This window comes from Eriocheir sinensis, unplaced genomic scaffold (genome assembly GCF_024679095.1).
Source record: "Eriocheir sinensis breed Jianghai 21 unplaced genomic scaffold, ASM2467909v1 Scaffold134, whole genome shotgun sequence".
NCBI classification, from domain to species: domain Eukaryota; kingdom Metazoa; phylum Arthropoda; class Malacostraca; order Decapoda; family Varunidae; genus Eriocheir; species Eriocheir sinensis.
In genome coordinates, this window is record NW_026110673.1 from 19,972 (window position 1) to 34,694 (window position 14,723).

Consider the following 14,723-nt stretch of genomic DNA (forward strand, 5'->3'; position numbering starts at 1 on the left):
CTGATCAAACCCAACTATGGATAATATTGAAGTGAGGGCAGCCACCTCTAGCAAAGTTAATACAACATGGATTCTTTTGTCATCCCTGAATGCAGTACAATAACAAATGACCTCCGGAAAATAGAAAGGGGGTGACGCCCCCCGCTAGGTAGGTTATGTAAGGTTGAATTAGGTTAGGTTGGTTTGAACTAGTTGGGCAAGCGGTGTCGGCTGACGGAAATACCCAGCGTGGGATTTAATGATTTTATTTAGTGATTTCTGGAGAAAAAAACAATGAAGAGAATTGTATTTTGTTCAGAAACAAGCAGTCGGTGTCTCAACATTATTAGGCTGCCCTCTCCTCAATAGTCCCCCTGACTGTTTCCGTCCTAACTTGCTTCACCCCCAGCCCAAAATGCAGTGTGTCAGGCTGTGTTCATTAACTTCTAACATAACTATTGAATTTTCTTTAATTTTCCAAAAGTTATTATTTGCTGCCCTGGTCTTGGTCTTGGTCCTGGTTCGGGAGGTAGTTGTCCCTTTCGGATCCAACTACAGCCTTTGTAACGGCCTACTCCCTCGGGGCCAACTCCCTGAAAATCCAAAAATAAAATGTAACCGTCTGAAAGAGCCCGTAGAGGCACAGATTGGGACATCTACAGGAGTCCACCCTATCCGGTGCGCTCCGCAAAGGCTCTCTCTAGGAATTCCTTAGCCCCTTCTATTGTTCTTCTGGTCATTGTCTGCAGCGTACTCAGACCTAGCAAGAATTCTATCACCCTTTCTACATCCCCCTCTAGCATCCTATTCCATACTTCTGTTCCTAATTCCTGTGTTATTATTTCTACCAAACTCTGCCTAACCCTATCATACCTAGGGCACTCTAGTAGCATATGTTCCACTGTCTCGTCAACCCCCCCTTCACACATACGGCATACCTTGCTTCCCCCATTTGCCCACCTATATGTCCTATTATTCACCTCTAAGGATTTAGTCCTGGCCTTGAAGAGCAACACACACCCCGGCTACCATTGTAGAAGGCTTCACACTTGGGTTTGGCCTTCAACTTGTACCATTCTAGAGAACTCTTTGCCCCCACCCTTTGGCTCCAGTCTATCGTGCCCCTCTCCTGAACTCTGTCATTCACTGTACGCTTCACTTCCTTCACCTCCCCCCCTAGCGTCATCTCCGAGAGTGTGAAGCCCTCCAGCCCACATCTCTTGTCCCAGCGTATGCTAGACTTGCTCCACTTCGTCCCCTGTCCCGCCCACTCATATACCTTGCGCGCCCATCTATTCTCACTCATCTTTCTTAGCCTGACTTTGTACCCTAAAACTGCTTTACCTATTCTTTCCTCAAAGGTGCTCCAGCCTACTTCCCCTCGCACTGCATCTACCGCCGCATACCTGTTGGCACCCAGAGCCAGCCTGCCTACTCTGTTCTGTACTACCTCCAGCTTATCTAGCTCCTTGACTGTCCACCTCATGCATTCTAGGCCATACATGAGGCCTGGTACTGCCATGCCCTTCCATATCCCCCTAACTACCTCATACCTGTTAGCTCTACATCTAGCCACACTTCCTAGCCTTCCTACCCACTGATTTGCCCTAGAAATTCTATTCTGTTTGGTCCTATCTGTTCCATTCTCGTCAACTATGATCCCTAGGTACTTGTAGGAACTTGTACGGCCTGTGTTCATCCCTCCTAGCGCCCAGGTCCTTCCCTCGTCCGTAGCCTCAGCATTTCCTACTACTACCTGACTCTTCTCACTACTAAACTTCATATCAAAGTCCCTCCCATACTGTGCTACTACATCCAACATTTGTTGTAATTCCTCACTATCCTCACTCATGAGCACAATGTCATCTGCATACAGGAGACATCCTACCCATTCACTCCCCACCCTTATCCCATACCCCGATGCCCTCAACCACTCTGCCAGCTCCTCTGTGTACAGCCCAAACAGTAGCGGGGGCAGCACACACCCTTGCCTAACCCCTCTATGACTGTTGACCCACCCTGTCTCTATATCCCCTAGGTTGTATACTGCCCGTGTGTTCTCATACATACTCTATTATCCCTACTACCCTCTCACTCACTCCTATTCTAGTCAACAATCGACTTAACAAACCCCTATTTACCCTATCATACGCTTTTTCTATGTCGAGGAAAGCAAGGTATACCTTCCCCCCGTTCCTTTCATTCTTTCAATCACTGTGTTAACTACAAACATGTTGTCCTCCCCCTTCTGTCCTTACCAAAACCATTCTGTTCCTCCCCCATTACCCTGTTTCTTTCACAGCATTTACTCATCCTATCACTAAGTAGACCACTGAAAATCTTTCCTATTGTGTCTGTGACAGCTGTGGGCCTGTAGTTTTTTAACTCTTTCCTACTCTTGTGCCCCCTTTGTGTAGCAGAGTCACCCTACCTTCGTTCCACTTCCCCGGTACTTTTCCCTCTAACCAAATCTTTCTAAACAGCCTATACAGCGCCTCTATTACACCTGGCCCTTCTTTATAGAATTCATTAGGAATCCCATCCCTCCCTGTTGCTTTCCTAGCCTTGAGTGTCTTTACATATTCCCTGATCTCTTCCCTACTGAAGCAATCCCCCATAGCCTCAAATATTTTCCTGCTAGATTCCAAGTGCACCTCCCCTAACTCTACAGGCTCACTCACCCCGCTATCTCCTCCCAGAAGTTTTTGATTTACCTTTTTATTTCTTCTTCCCTTTCACTACTCTGTTTCCCGCTACTATTTCTTCTACGTTGGGCTGTTACCTATTTTCCTCCCCCCTCAGGAAGGCATACCAGTCTCTTCCCCCCTCCTCTCCCTTCTCCCTGAGCTCCTCTACTGTCTCCCTCTCAGTCTCTGCCCTCGCCTTCCTAATGAGTTGCTTTACCTCCCTTTGCTTGTTCCTATACTGCTGCCTCATGTTTTCATATTCTACTGCACCTGCATCACCATTTGTTTCCTTCCTCAATCTCCTGGTTCTCTTATTCAGCTCCTTTCTCTCTTTCCTTGCCTTTTCAACGTCTTCGTTCCACCACCTCTTTCCCTGTTTCCTACCTCTTCCTATCTCTAGTATTCCTAACCTCCTCTTGGCTGTCTCATTTACTGTCCTCCACATCCTGTCTTTCGTTTCATCCACACTACCATCCGCTCCCCATTCTACACATGTTAGGTCTCTTCTGAAGGCCTCCCAGTCACCCCCTCTCATGTTCCAGCGGCAATCTTTATTCCTGTTCCCCCCCTCCTCCCTCTGGCCCTGGCTTACACAATTTAAAACCATCATATTGTGGTCACTTACTATATTTGTGAGCCCCTCCTCGTCTATCCACATATCCCTAACCATCCTCCTAGCCTTCTCGTTTACAAGGATATAATCTATAGCTGACTCCCTTCCCCTTTCTGCCCAGGCTACCCTTCCCTCCGCTATGGTTAAATTTAATATTTCTGAGTCATGCTCCTCCACAAACTCTAATAACAAAGTCCCATTTCTGTTTATCTCCTCTCCTAGGATACCAATATGTCCATTCATGTCTCCCATGGCAATTACTTGCTCCTGTCTATTTTCTGCTATTACCCTCCCTACCCTCTCATACTTCCTTTCCTTCTCTACCCACTGTCATGTAGCACACTACTATGATTAGGTGCTCCAACCTACCCTTGTCCCTGTACCCTGTTCTCACTGCTAGAATATCCTCGCTGGTACCCACATCTAGTTCCTCAAAAGTTAAGCCCGAGTCCCGTTTGGTAAATAAACCTACTCCCCCACCTTTCCTTGGGTTTTTACTCCTTCCCTTGGCTATAAAATTGTAGTCCCCTGACCTGACTTCTAGTCTTTCCCTCAGCTGGGTCTCGGTAACCCCCACCACATGGAAGTCCCACTCCCTCAATTCCTTAGCCATGTCCTCTAACTTCCCTACTCCCCGTCCCCTAACATTTAGGCATCCCAGACGCCTCCCATGCTCCCTTGCCTCCCTCCCCTTCTGTCCCTGCCCTACACCGCTATGGTTTTTGTTCCCCCAAGGAACTGCACTCAGAGATCTAAAGGCAACAGTGTCAGTATTAAATTTTCTCAAAATAATTGCCATAAATGAAATATTATTCAAAATTGTGGTAATATTCCATGAGTTGAGCCGTCTCGCTGCAAGGGACACCTCTGTGCAGTGTGAAGCAGCTGCCTCGTGCACACTCAACACACGGCCGCGCTTCTCTCTGTTGGAAGTCACTTGTTCGTTATATATTAGTACTGTGAAATGTGGTCTGAGGGGCATGTGTCGAGCACAGGCCAGGCTATGTTAGGTTAGTTGTAGTTGGATTCGGTCAGGTTAGATTGCTTGATTGTCCTAAATAAATAAATAAATATTGTCTGGGAGCATATATTGAGGTATTTATTTCTTCTTATTGAATTTTGGCAACAGAGCACAGGCCAGGCTATGTTAGGATTCGGTCAGGTTAGATTGCTTGATTGTCCACGGTAAATAAATATTGTCTGGGGGATATATTGAGGTATATATTTCCTCTTATTGAATTTTGGCAGCAGAGCACAGACCAGGCTATGTTTGGTTAGTTTAACTGTTTATGATAAAGAAATAAATATTATCTTGGGGGGATATGCTGTATTGAGGCATGGGCCAGGTTTAGGTTAGGTAGAGCCAGCTTAGGTTAGGTTAGTTTAATTGTTTATGATAAAGAAAGAAATATTATCTTGGGGAGATATGCTGTATTGAGGCATGGGCCAGGTTTAGGTTAGGTAGAGCCAGCTTAGGTTAGGTTAGTTTAATTGTTTATGATAAAGAAAGAAATATTATCTTGCATGGGATATACTGTATCGAGGTAAGTTATGTTAGGTTAGGTTAAGTCAGGTTAGATTAATTAGTTGTTCATGATTAATACATTGCTAGCTTGTCGCTGCATTGTTTGTTGCTGTCTCAGGTGGACGTCGGCCCGGTGGGTGTACTTCTGTAATTTTACTAATTATTATAAGGTAATGATTGATTGATTGATTGTTTATTGTTTCAGGGAAACAACAAAGGAGAAGGGAGGAACATGCCATCCCAACCCCCAGGCAGTACAGAGTGTGATTATACAACTAGTAATACATGTGGAGGCAGTACCAAGAAACGATAAAGACACAATGGCAGGAATGAATGCACAACAAGGGAGGGGGGCGGTACCTGCCGGCCTCCCCCTGGGCAATGATGATGTGTTGTCTGTGGCAGTGTTCACCCACGAGGCGCCCCAGCTGGTGGTGCTGTGCCGGGTGTGTTGTTCCCTGAGCAGTAATTATGCTGTGCTCCAGGTTAGCTGAGCCTATAGAATGTACTCTAATGCTTTATTGCTTGTTTTTGTTACCAAGGTATGTTTAGGTGATGTACTGTAACATTTTGGGGCTGTTTTATTATCAAGGTATATTTAGGTGAGGTTATAGAATGTACTCAATACTTTATGGGTTGTTTTTTATCAAGGTATATTTAGGCGTTGTATATACTGTTTTATTATCAAGGTATATTTTTTTGATGTTTTTATCAAGGTTTACTTAGTGAGGTTATAGAATGTACAGTAATCTTTTATGGGTCTTTTTTTATCAAGGTGTATTTTTGGGCCTGTTTTTTATCAAGGTTTACTTAGTGAGGTTATAGAATGTACAGTAATCTTTTATGGGGCTTTTTTTATCAAGGTTTACTTAGTGAGGTTATAGAATGTACAGTAATCTTTTATGGGGCTTTTTTTTATCAAGGTTTACTTAGTGAGGTTATAGAATGTACAGTAATCTTTTATGGGGCTTTTTTTTATCAAGGTTTACTTAGTGAGGTTATAGAATGTACAGTAATCTTTTATGGGGCTTTTTTTTATCAAGGTTTACTTAGTGAGGTTATAGAATGTACAGTAATCTTTTATGGGGCTTTTTTTTATCAAGGTGTATTGTTGGGCCTGTTTTTATCAAGGTTGACTTAGGTGATCATAAAATGTACAGTATTTTTTTATGGGGCTGTTTTTTTTATCAAGGTATATTTAAGTGAGGTTATAGAATGTACTATTTTTTTGGGGGGGCTTTTTTATCAAGAATATTTAGGTTGTTATGAAATATACTCTAATATTCAAGGGGCAGTTTTTTATCAAGAATATTTAGGTTGTTATGAAATATACTTTAATATTCAAGGGGCAGTTTTTTATCAAGAATATTTAGGTTGTTATGAAATATACTCTAATATTCAAGGGGCAGTTTTTTATCAAGAATATTTAGGTCTGGTTAGATAAGTTAGTATTTATTTTATTTTAGGTTGTTAGGTAAGTTAAGGTTATTTATTTATTTATTTATATTTTTTCTGTGGTTTCCAGCACTGGTGGCAGTGCTTCCAGATGGTCATCCTCAGAGCACCACATTCATCAGAGTCGGCCCCAAAACCTTCAATGGCACTCCAGTAATGAGGTCAAATCAAACCACCATCCAGGCCCCTCAAGAAAGCCTGCTGCCGCTATAGGCTGGCACATAAAAAAAAAAAAAAAGAATAATAATAATAATGATAACTGTTAGGTAATGTGCTGTGGGTTATGGTTAAACTGAGATTGGAGTGGCTGCACCTTGCAGGGACTTGGTACCTTATTGTATTTGTTTATTTATTGTCTCCATATCCATATTTGTCCAGGTTTCTTAAGTTTCCACAAGCTCTTTGCCTCCATCACCTTTTCTCTTAAGTCATTCCCAGTGTTTATGTTTCTCCTTGGAAAGCTGTAGTCCTTAGTATCATGACGACATGTTCCCTTCCTCATGTTTTCCTGTGACTTCCTAGCTCTGCCTTCCCTTCCCTTGTCAGTAATAGGTCTTTATCACCTGACTCCTGCAAGTCACTCACTGGTTCACATCCTGCAGTCAGACCTTCTCTCTCCCCTTTTATAGAAGTGAATGTATTGATATTTTATGTGAGTGTAAGGAAGTGACCCTTTGTGTTTTGTGCAGGCATTACCCGGTGGGCGTGCTGCTTGACCTCCCCTGACCCGGAACCTCACGGCACACTTCCCAGAGCAGGACCTCATCCACTAACCCTCAAGGTAGGCTAAAGTTCCTTGACAGAGAGAGTACATAGGTGGCCCTGTGTATGAGGCTGCTGGGCGCCATTATTGGCCCCTCGAGCACTAGGCACGAATGGTCTGCTGACCCTGTGCCGGGCTGTGCCCAAACCAACCCCTCGAGCACGGCGCCAACTTTGAACTGAGGTATCAGAGACATAGTTTTTTCCTATTTATGGAGTGGACACGGCTGCTTTTTAATGTAGCAATGCCTCTCCACCAGGCTTGCTGCTGTAGTAACAGGCTGGAGAGGGGAAACAAAGTTTATAAATTCCCTGCAAGTCTGCTGAGAAGATAGAGTTGTGCCAACAAAGTCAGCCTTCTCGGGAGGAAACCATCTTGTTGTATGCAGTGTGTGTGTTTTGCTATAATAACTGCCCTCCCTGTGTACATTCTATGGGGATTATTGTGAGAGATAATGCTACAAGGACTGAAACAATCGTTCACCTCACTGTCACCAGAGGTCCAGACATGGTTGCTGATGAGGGAAGCTGTCACCCATATGGCCAATATTATTGGGTGTGGTCTCTCCCACAGGGCTTGAGACCCATAATGGATATTTCACAGTCTCATAAATGGCAGTGTCACGGACTGGACGTGTTACAAGATTTTGGATAAAAAGAATTGATGTTACTTCCGATACGCCATTCATCTTGGTAAAACTCCAGAATCACACCCAACTCACTCTAATGGTTAAAACTTTCTTTTTTTAGATATATTTACCAAGCATCACTCTGATACCAGTTTCCATTATTATTTCAGAGATTTTAACATGCGGGTAAAGTTAGTGTTTGAGAGAGCTGGGCTAGGTACTACTTGCTCATGTGACGGCTCTTCAGCCAGAGACTCCTCCAGGTAGAGCTACAAGTCCCTCTTTATCTAACAGCCTGATGGATAAGGCTGCACAGTCTTCATTTCCTTGGGTACCAATGTCATTGTATATGGTGAAGACATTTTTATACAGTTAATATTCTCTTAACCTATTTTGACCCTCAGGCAAAATGAAATATGTTTAAATAGCCTTAGTATTTTATTGTATTATTTTTTCATCAACAATAAGCATTTCAATATTGAATTAAACTCAGTGTTATTGAACAATAATCACTGATGAATTATCTTCACAATTCCTTGGAATTGCACAGTAGACTACATTTATTGCCCAGCTACATCCTAGTGTAATAATAATAATAATAATAATAGTAATAGTAATAATAATAATAATGATAATAATAATAATAATAATAATAATAATAATAATAATAATAATAAGTTTATTCACCAAGAGCAGATTACAAAGAATCGTGAGATATTTCATGTTTCTGAAAAGGTCTTGGCTTACAATGACAATGAATCAATTTTAATTACCGTTTGCGTCCTGAGATTTTGTTGATGCAGTTAAGAAACAAAGAGAAATGTTTAAAGAAAATAATATTGAAGAATAAAAAAAGTAAAAAGTAAAAATTTTAAATAAAAAATAAAAAAAGTAAAAACCTTAAAAAAAAGGTCTATCAATGTAAAAAAGGTGTACCAATGTGTGCACTGATTATGAGAGGGCGCTTTACATATTTTTGTTCAACCTCCGTACTACACGAGGAATTGTGGAGTTTCTGTACCGCTCTGTCCTGCACCTGACGGGTGGCATCCTGCTGCTGTGTCTGCTCTGGCGACGAGTTGCTGTTCGCTGTGGAAGCAGGTGTGAGTGCGCCGATTTCAACAGCTTCTTCCCAAACCCGAGGGTGAGCTGCTCTCTCCTTTCATCCAGCCTGGGCAGTCCAAACCTTGCCAGCTGCGATAGTAGTGGCCAAGGATGATGCGACACACTCTCTTTTGGACGGATTCCAGAGCAGTTCGTTGTGCGGCAGTGAGGGCTGGATGCCATACTGGACATGCGTACTCCAGCACGGGTCGGATCCTCTGACAGTACAGGGAAATTAGCTGGTCCTCTGGTGCTCCGAAGGACCTTGCTCGGAACAGTATAAAAAGTCTTCTGGACGCCTGAGTGAACATGTGGTCCACGTGGTCTTGCCAATTTAGACTTGAGGTGAGGACAAGCCCTACCACTTTAGCTGAACTGACCTGCAGTATTTCGTTGTCACAGAGATGAACAGTTGGGAACGCCACGTCCCTCTTGAGGAAGCTGATATTGATGATCTCACATTTGCTTGGGTTTGGTATTAGTTTAAGTTCCTCACACTGAAGATGAGCTGTGGTGATTTGTTCTTGGACTGGGTTATTTTGCAGGTCGGTTTCTTTGGTCACTGCGTATACAGTGACGTCATCAACAAACTTGGCTTTACACGATGACTGAAGCAGAAGACTGTTGATAACTGCTAGGAAAATGGCTGGCCCAATGCATGTTCCCTGGGGCACTCCGCAGGTTGTTGGCAGCCACTCAGATGTCTCGCCGTAATATCTTGTGCACTGCTGTCTGTCAGTAAGGAAGGATGTTATGAACGGCAGCAGTGAAGTTCTGCATCCGAGGTGGTGTAGGTGGGTCACTGCTACACTGTGATCCACGTTATCAAATGCTTTCTTGAAGTCAATGAGACACAGTTGGGCTACAGTGTCTCTTTGCTCCAAGCCTTTAAGTATGGGGTCCAAGAGGTACACCATGTACAGCGTGGTGGAGCGCCCCTTCAAGTTTCCAAACTGCTGGTGGTTGATTTTGTGTAGAATGTCTGCAAGAACCAGGTTTGCTACGTGGCCCTCCAACGTCTTTCCGAGTGTGTCTGTGAGTGACACAGGCCGTAGTTGTCCAAGGCTGGTAACATTTGGAGCTTTGGGGAGTCCTGTCACTGTCGAGCTCTTCCATCGTGTAGGGCAGTGGTTCCCAACCTTTTCTAGTTTGCGGCACCCTTGGCAAGCCTTTCAAAACTTCCCGGCACCCTTATAAGGAAATACATATTTAAAATCTCCGTTGTTTTTTTATTATATATATTTTTTTACAGGAGAAAATTATTAAATTTTGCTTTTGGTGTTATAAGGCATAGAGAAATTCATTACTAATACTTCGTAATTAATTACTAAAAAAAGAAAAAGATGACAAACGACTCATTCAATCAGTTAGCAATACATACCAGGTATGTATTGCTAACGAGCTGAGGAGGATATGATCATACCTTCTTCCTTTTCGTCACCAATCAGTACTTAGACATTCTGGGCTCTGGCCAGTGGCGACTCTCTGTGCGCCCTGACCTGTAGGTGTGTCATACGAGTCAGTATACAACCCTCACTCCCCTCACTCCCACTCTCCCGCCAAGCTGTTCTCTCCAGTGTCTGTACAATTATTACACAGCAAAATCATATAATTAGTATTGTTCTCCTGGATTGTAATTTTCCATAAGTACAAATTATTATACAAATTCAATGAAAAGTAGCTAAGTTGAAAATTCGATCGCTAAATTGTGCAGCAGCAGCAGAAGCAGAGAGAGTGAAGTTAATGCAATTTTTTCCCCTGAATTTTGGCGGCACCCTCAAAAGATCTCACGGCACCCCTTGGTGCCGCGGCACACCGGTTGGGAATCACTGGTGTAGGGCAAGATGGTAAGCAGCTGTTGTACATGATCTCCAAAGGTTGACACAGTTCATACGCAAACTCCTTTATTAGTTTTAACGGGAGTTCACCGGGGGAGTGGCTTTCTTTGTTTTTATTTTCTTTAAGTCTTTATATATGTGTAGTTTAGAATAACGAGGCGGAGGAAGCGATGGCTGGTGGGCCGGTACTACACCTGGGCCGATGGGTGGGTAGTTTGTACATATGGCAGCGAAGTGTTCGTTAATCATATTTGCAATTTGTCGATGGTCATCAAGGTTAAAAGCCGAAAGATTCACTGGTGTGCGTTTGGGTTCAGTTAACATTGTGATACATTTATTAAGACCACTTTCATTTTGCACTGACTCAAAAATATTCAACCTTTGCTTGTATGATTTTCCTTTATGAAGCAGAATTATATTCACGATATCGCTGTGTGACGTTGGTTGTACGCACGTCGCTTTTTGTTTATCAGATGTTTTATTTCTGGGGTCATCCACAGTTTGTCATTATCTCGTTTGCGCCAAGATTTAAGGGGAAATGTGTTTCATACTGGTGCTTCAGGACGGCGAACAGGGCATTTTCTTGTTGTTCTACGGTTGGCATTATTTGTAAGAACGACCAGTCCACTGCCGTGATCCAGAGTCCGAAGCTCCTCACGGACGAATCCTTGAACAGTCTGTATTGGAGGGTGCGATGTTGTGGGGGAGGTGGTAGTGCCGTAGGTCTTACCAAAACACATTTATGTCTACTAAGACCAATAGGGGCAGATATTCGGGAGAACAATAATCTGAGTGCATGTCTGTTAAAATCAAGTCTATCACTGAGTTTTCATGGGTCGGCTGTGTCACTAGGTTTCATATATGGAGAGCATCACACACTCTGTTCTTATCAAGACCATTAAAATCACCAGCAATAACCACCTTGCAATCAGTGTGCGTTGAACGGAATAAGTCGACACTAGACACCACACGGTTAGTCAGTCCGTCATGGACAGGGGAATCTGGTGGGTAGTAGAACACACACAATAATATTTGTCCTATTCTCCTAACACTTTTCAAAGGCACCCATAAACACTCTAACTGTGGAGGAACAGCGATTGGTGCTTGTACAGCATTCATGGGTTGTCTTACGTACACACACACTCCGCCACCACGGCTGCCTCGGTTTTTTTTTTTTTTTTTTTTTTTTACGTCGTTGCCTGTTGCGCCGGTAGGCATCTTCCTGGTGGGGCCTGATGGTCGGCCCAAGGCTTCTTCCAAGTGGGGCCTGATGGTCGGCCCAGCCCGTTCTGGCGCAGGCGAGAGTTTATAGTGGCGCCATCTTGCATTGGCTCATGCTGCCCCCCGGAACTCGTTCTTGATTCGCTTGGACGGCTTCCTCTAGAGTCCGGGTTGATGGGTGGTCTTCAGGACAGCATGTGGGTAGTTTTAAGCCACTCGGCGGTGACTGAAAAATCCGAGTGGTAGCGTGGGGATTCGAACTCGCGTCGTCCATCACGCGGTGAATGTGAGCCCAGTATGCTACCACCTACGCCACCGCCTACCCATTTTTGTTTGTGAAACAAATCATAGTTACTAAGTTCGTACATGAATGATGGTTTATTGATTGAAAACCAGGTATCACTTATTGTCATAACATCGGGATCCTTTTACTCAGCGACCAGACATAACTCTTCAAATTTATTGGTAATACTTGTGGGATTGGTAAGAAGCATCGAGGGGGGTTGGGAGGGTATGGGGTTGGGTTGTCTAGGGATGGGGGTGAGAAAGTGGTGTGATATGGAAGGGGGGCTGGGGGAGGGGTCACGGGGCTGGGTTATGTGTGTGTGTGTGTGTGTGTTAACACAAGAGAGCAGCAGGGCGAGTAATGGGATCAGTGTCCCCTCCCACCTCCCCGTCATTACTTTGCACTAATTTTCTCCATCGTCTAAAGTTTACTGCAAGCAAGTAACAGAAAGGCAACGAGGTGCCTTGGCGTTGATGGAGCCTTGGTGGTGTGTTGGCACCGTAGCCTGTGACAAGTATATTAGTAGGTCGAACAGCTTACCACGTTCAGGAGGCAGCGTCCCTCCCTGCAGGCAAGGGTCACGCGAGGAAGGGATTTGTGGGTGAGAGAAAGACTTCCTCAACTACTGCCAATATTTTTCTGCAACACTAAGTATTCTTACCCTGAAATAGAAGCGTTTTCAGCCTCACGTGCTTGTAGTAGCGACGTCCAGAATCCCGGACAAACTTTGGGGGTAGAAATCTACATATAGGAATGGTACAAAGTTTATTTAAAAAATGTTCACTTAAACTAGATGTTATTCTTAACTCTTTGAACTATGAAATAACTAAGCATGCTGTGGGTCTTGCCCTCCTCCTCCTGTTGTTTCTTTCCTCTTCCTCCCTGTCTTGTTGCAAAATGGTGTTGATAGAAATGTCATCCGTGACCTCACAAGCTCCATCCCCTCCTCCAGCGTCACATCACCACCTCCAGACACACACAGACTTTACTTTTCTAAATATATCTTGCTAAATTATAGGTGTGTCTTATACTCCGGTGCATCTTATGTGGCGGAACATACGCTACCTTAGAAATTAGGAAATGTACTTTCCAAGGAAAAAATGGACAAAGCGCATCAGATCTACGTGCTGAGTGTGTCTGGCTACATCAGTGGTCTGCACATTAGCCAAAAGGAAAGAATAGATAAAAATGTTGAGGGGAGTCTGTAGATTAAGCCGCACAGTGTTGTGTGGGGAAAGTGTGCTCATACTTGTGCCGGCCAATGGGGCGTTGTGTGTGGGGTAAACCTTACCAATTTATTTCCCGCATTGTTTCCTGCCATTGCATGGGTGGATGGTGGATGGGAGGTGTCCTGGCCCATCTTAGGGTGACTCAGCAAGGTTTTCCAGGCCTATCAGTGTGTGTCTGTCCAGCCAGCAGAGCAGAGCTGTGAGGGAGGGCAGGGCCTGGCCTAAGGTTTGTAGGGAAGCATTACCTTAATGCTGCCACATCCAGGGAAGGTGCAGCAGGCTGTGGAGGTAATGAAGGAGCCTGCACCACATGGGACAACATTGCCATACATACACACACACACACACACAGGGTAGTTGGCTGGGGGAGGGGGTGGTATGAGGGTGTACGGGTGTAGGGGAGTCTTCAGGGCTGGGGAAGGCCTATTATAAGGCTCTGGCATCGGTGAATAATAATAATAATAATAATAATAATAATAATAATAATAATAATAATAATAATAATAACTGTGTTGGGTAATGTGCCGTGGCTCACAGATACATTCAGACTGCAGTGGCTGTACCTTGCAGGGAATTAGTATCTTATTGTCTTATTTAATTATTGTCTCCTCGTCTATATTTGTTCAGTTTCTCCTTAAGCTTCCTCACACTCTTTGCCGCCTCCTTCCTGTGACTTCCTGACTCTGTGCCTTCACCTACCCTTTCCAGTAACAGGTCTGTGTCATCTTCACCTACCCTTTCCAGTAATAGGTCTGTGTCATCTTCACCTACCCTTTCCAGTAATAGGTCTGTGTCATCTTCACCTACCCTTTCCAGTAATAGGTCTGTGTCATCTTCACCTACCCTTTCCAGTAATAGGTCTTTGTCACCTGATTCCTCCAAGTCATTCATTGGTTCATATCCTGCAAGCAGACCTCCCTCTTGTACAGAACTGAATGTATTGATATTTGATGTGAGTGTGAGGCAGTGACCCTGTGTGTTGTTGCAGGCATTACCTGGGGGGCATGCTGCTTGACCTCCCTTGCAGGGTCGCCTTGCTGCCCTGGAACCTCCCGGTACACTTCTCACACTTCCCAGAACAGAATCTCATCCACTGCCCCTCAAGGTGGGTATATGTGCAGCCCGACAGCCTGCTTTTTCCCAGGTAGACAGATCATCGTCATCATCATCATCATCACCATCGTCATCATCATCATAATCATCGTCATCATCATCATCACCATCATCGTCATCATCATCATCACCATCATCGTCATCATCATCACCATCATCGTCATCATCATCATCACCATCATCGTCATCATCATCATCACCATCATTGTCATCATCATCATCACCATCATCGTCATCATCATCATCATAACCATCATCGTCAGCATCAAGAGTATCAAGACG

At 44.1% G+C, this 14,723-nt stretch overlaps 1 protein-coding gene across 7 annotated transcripts in view; it reads left to right on the forward strand.

Moving 5' to 3' along the window:
* LOC126989854 (MAGUK p55 subfamily member 7-like) overlaps positions 1 to 14,723 on the forward strand; it is a 60,942-nt gene that overhangs the window by 5,284 nt on the left and 40,935 nt on the right. For 3 of the 7 annotated variants that reach the window (XM_050848473.1, XM_050848474.1, XM_050848472.1), the window contains exons 2-5: positions 5,010 to 5,289; positions 6,330 to 6,420; positions 6,949 to 7,040; positions 14,317 to 14,433. The gene's annotated coding sequence lies outside the window, so the exon portion shown is untranslated. The remainder of the gene's footprint in view (positions 1 to 5,009; positions 5,290 to 6,329; positions 6,421 to 6,948; positions 7,041 to 14,316; positions 14,434 to 14,723) is intronic. The other 4 variants (XM_050848479.1, XM_050848480.1, XM_050848475.1 and 1 more) reach the window with 3 other exon arrangements.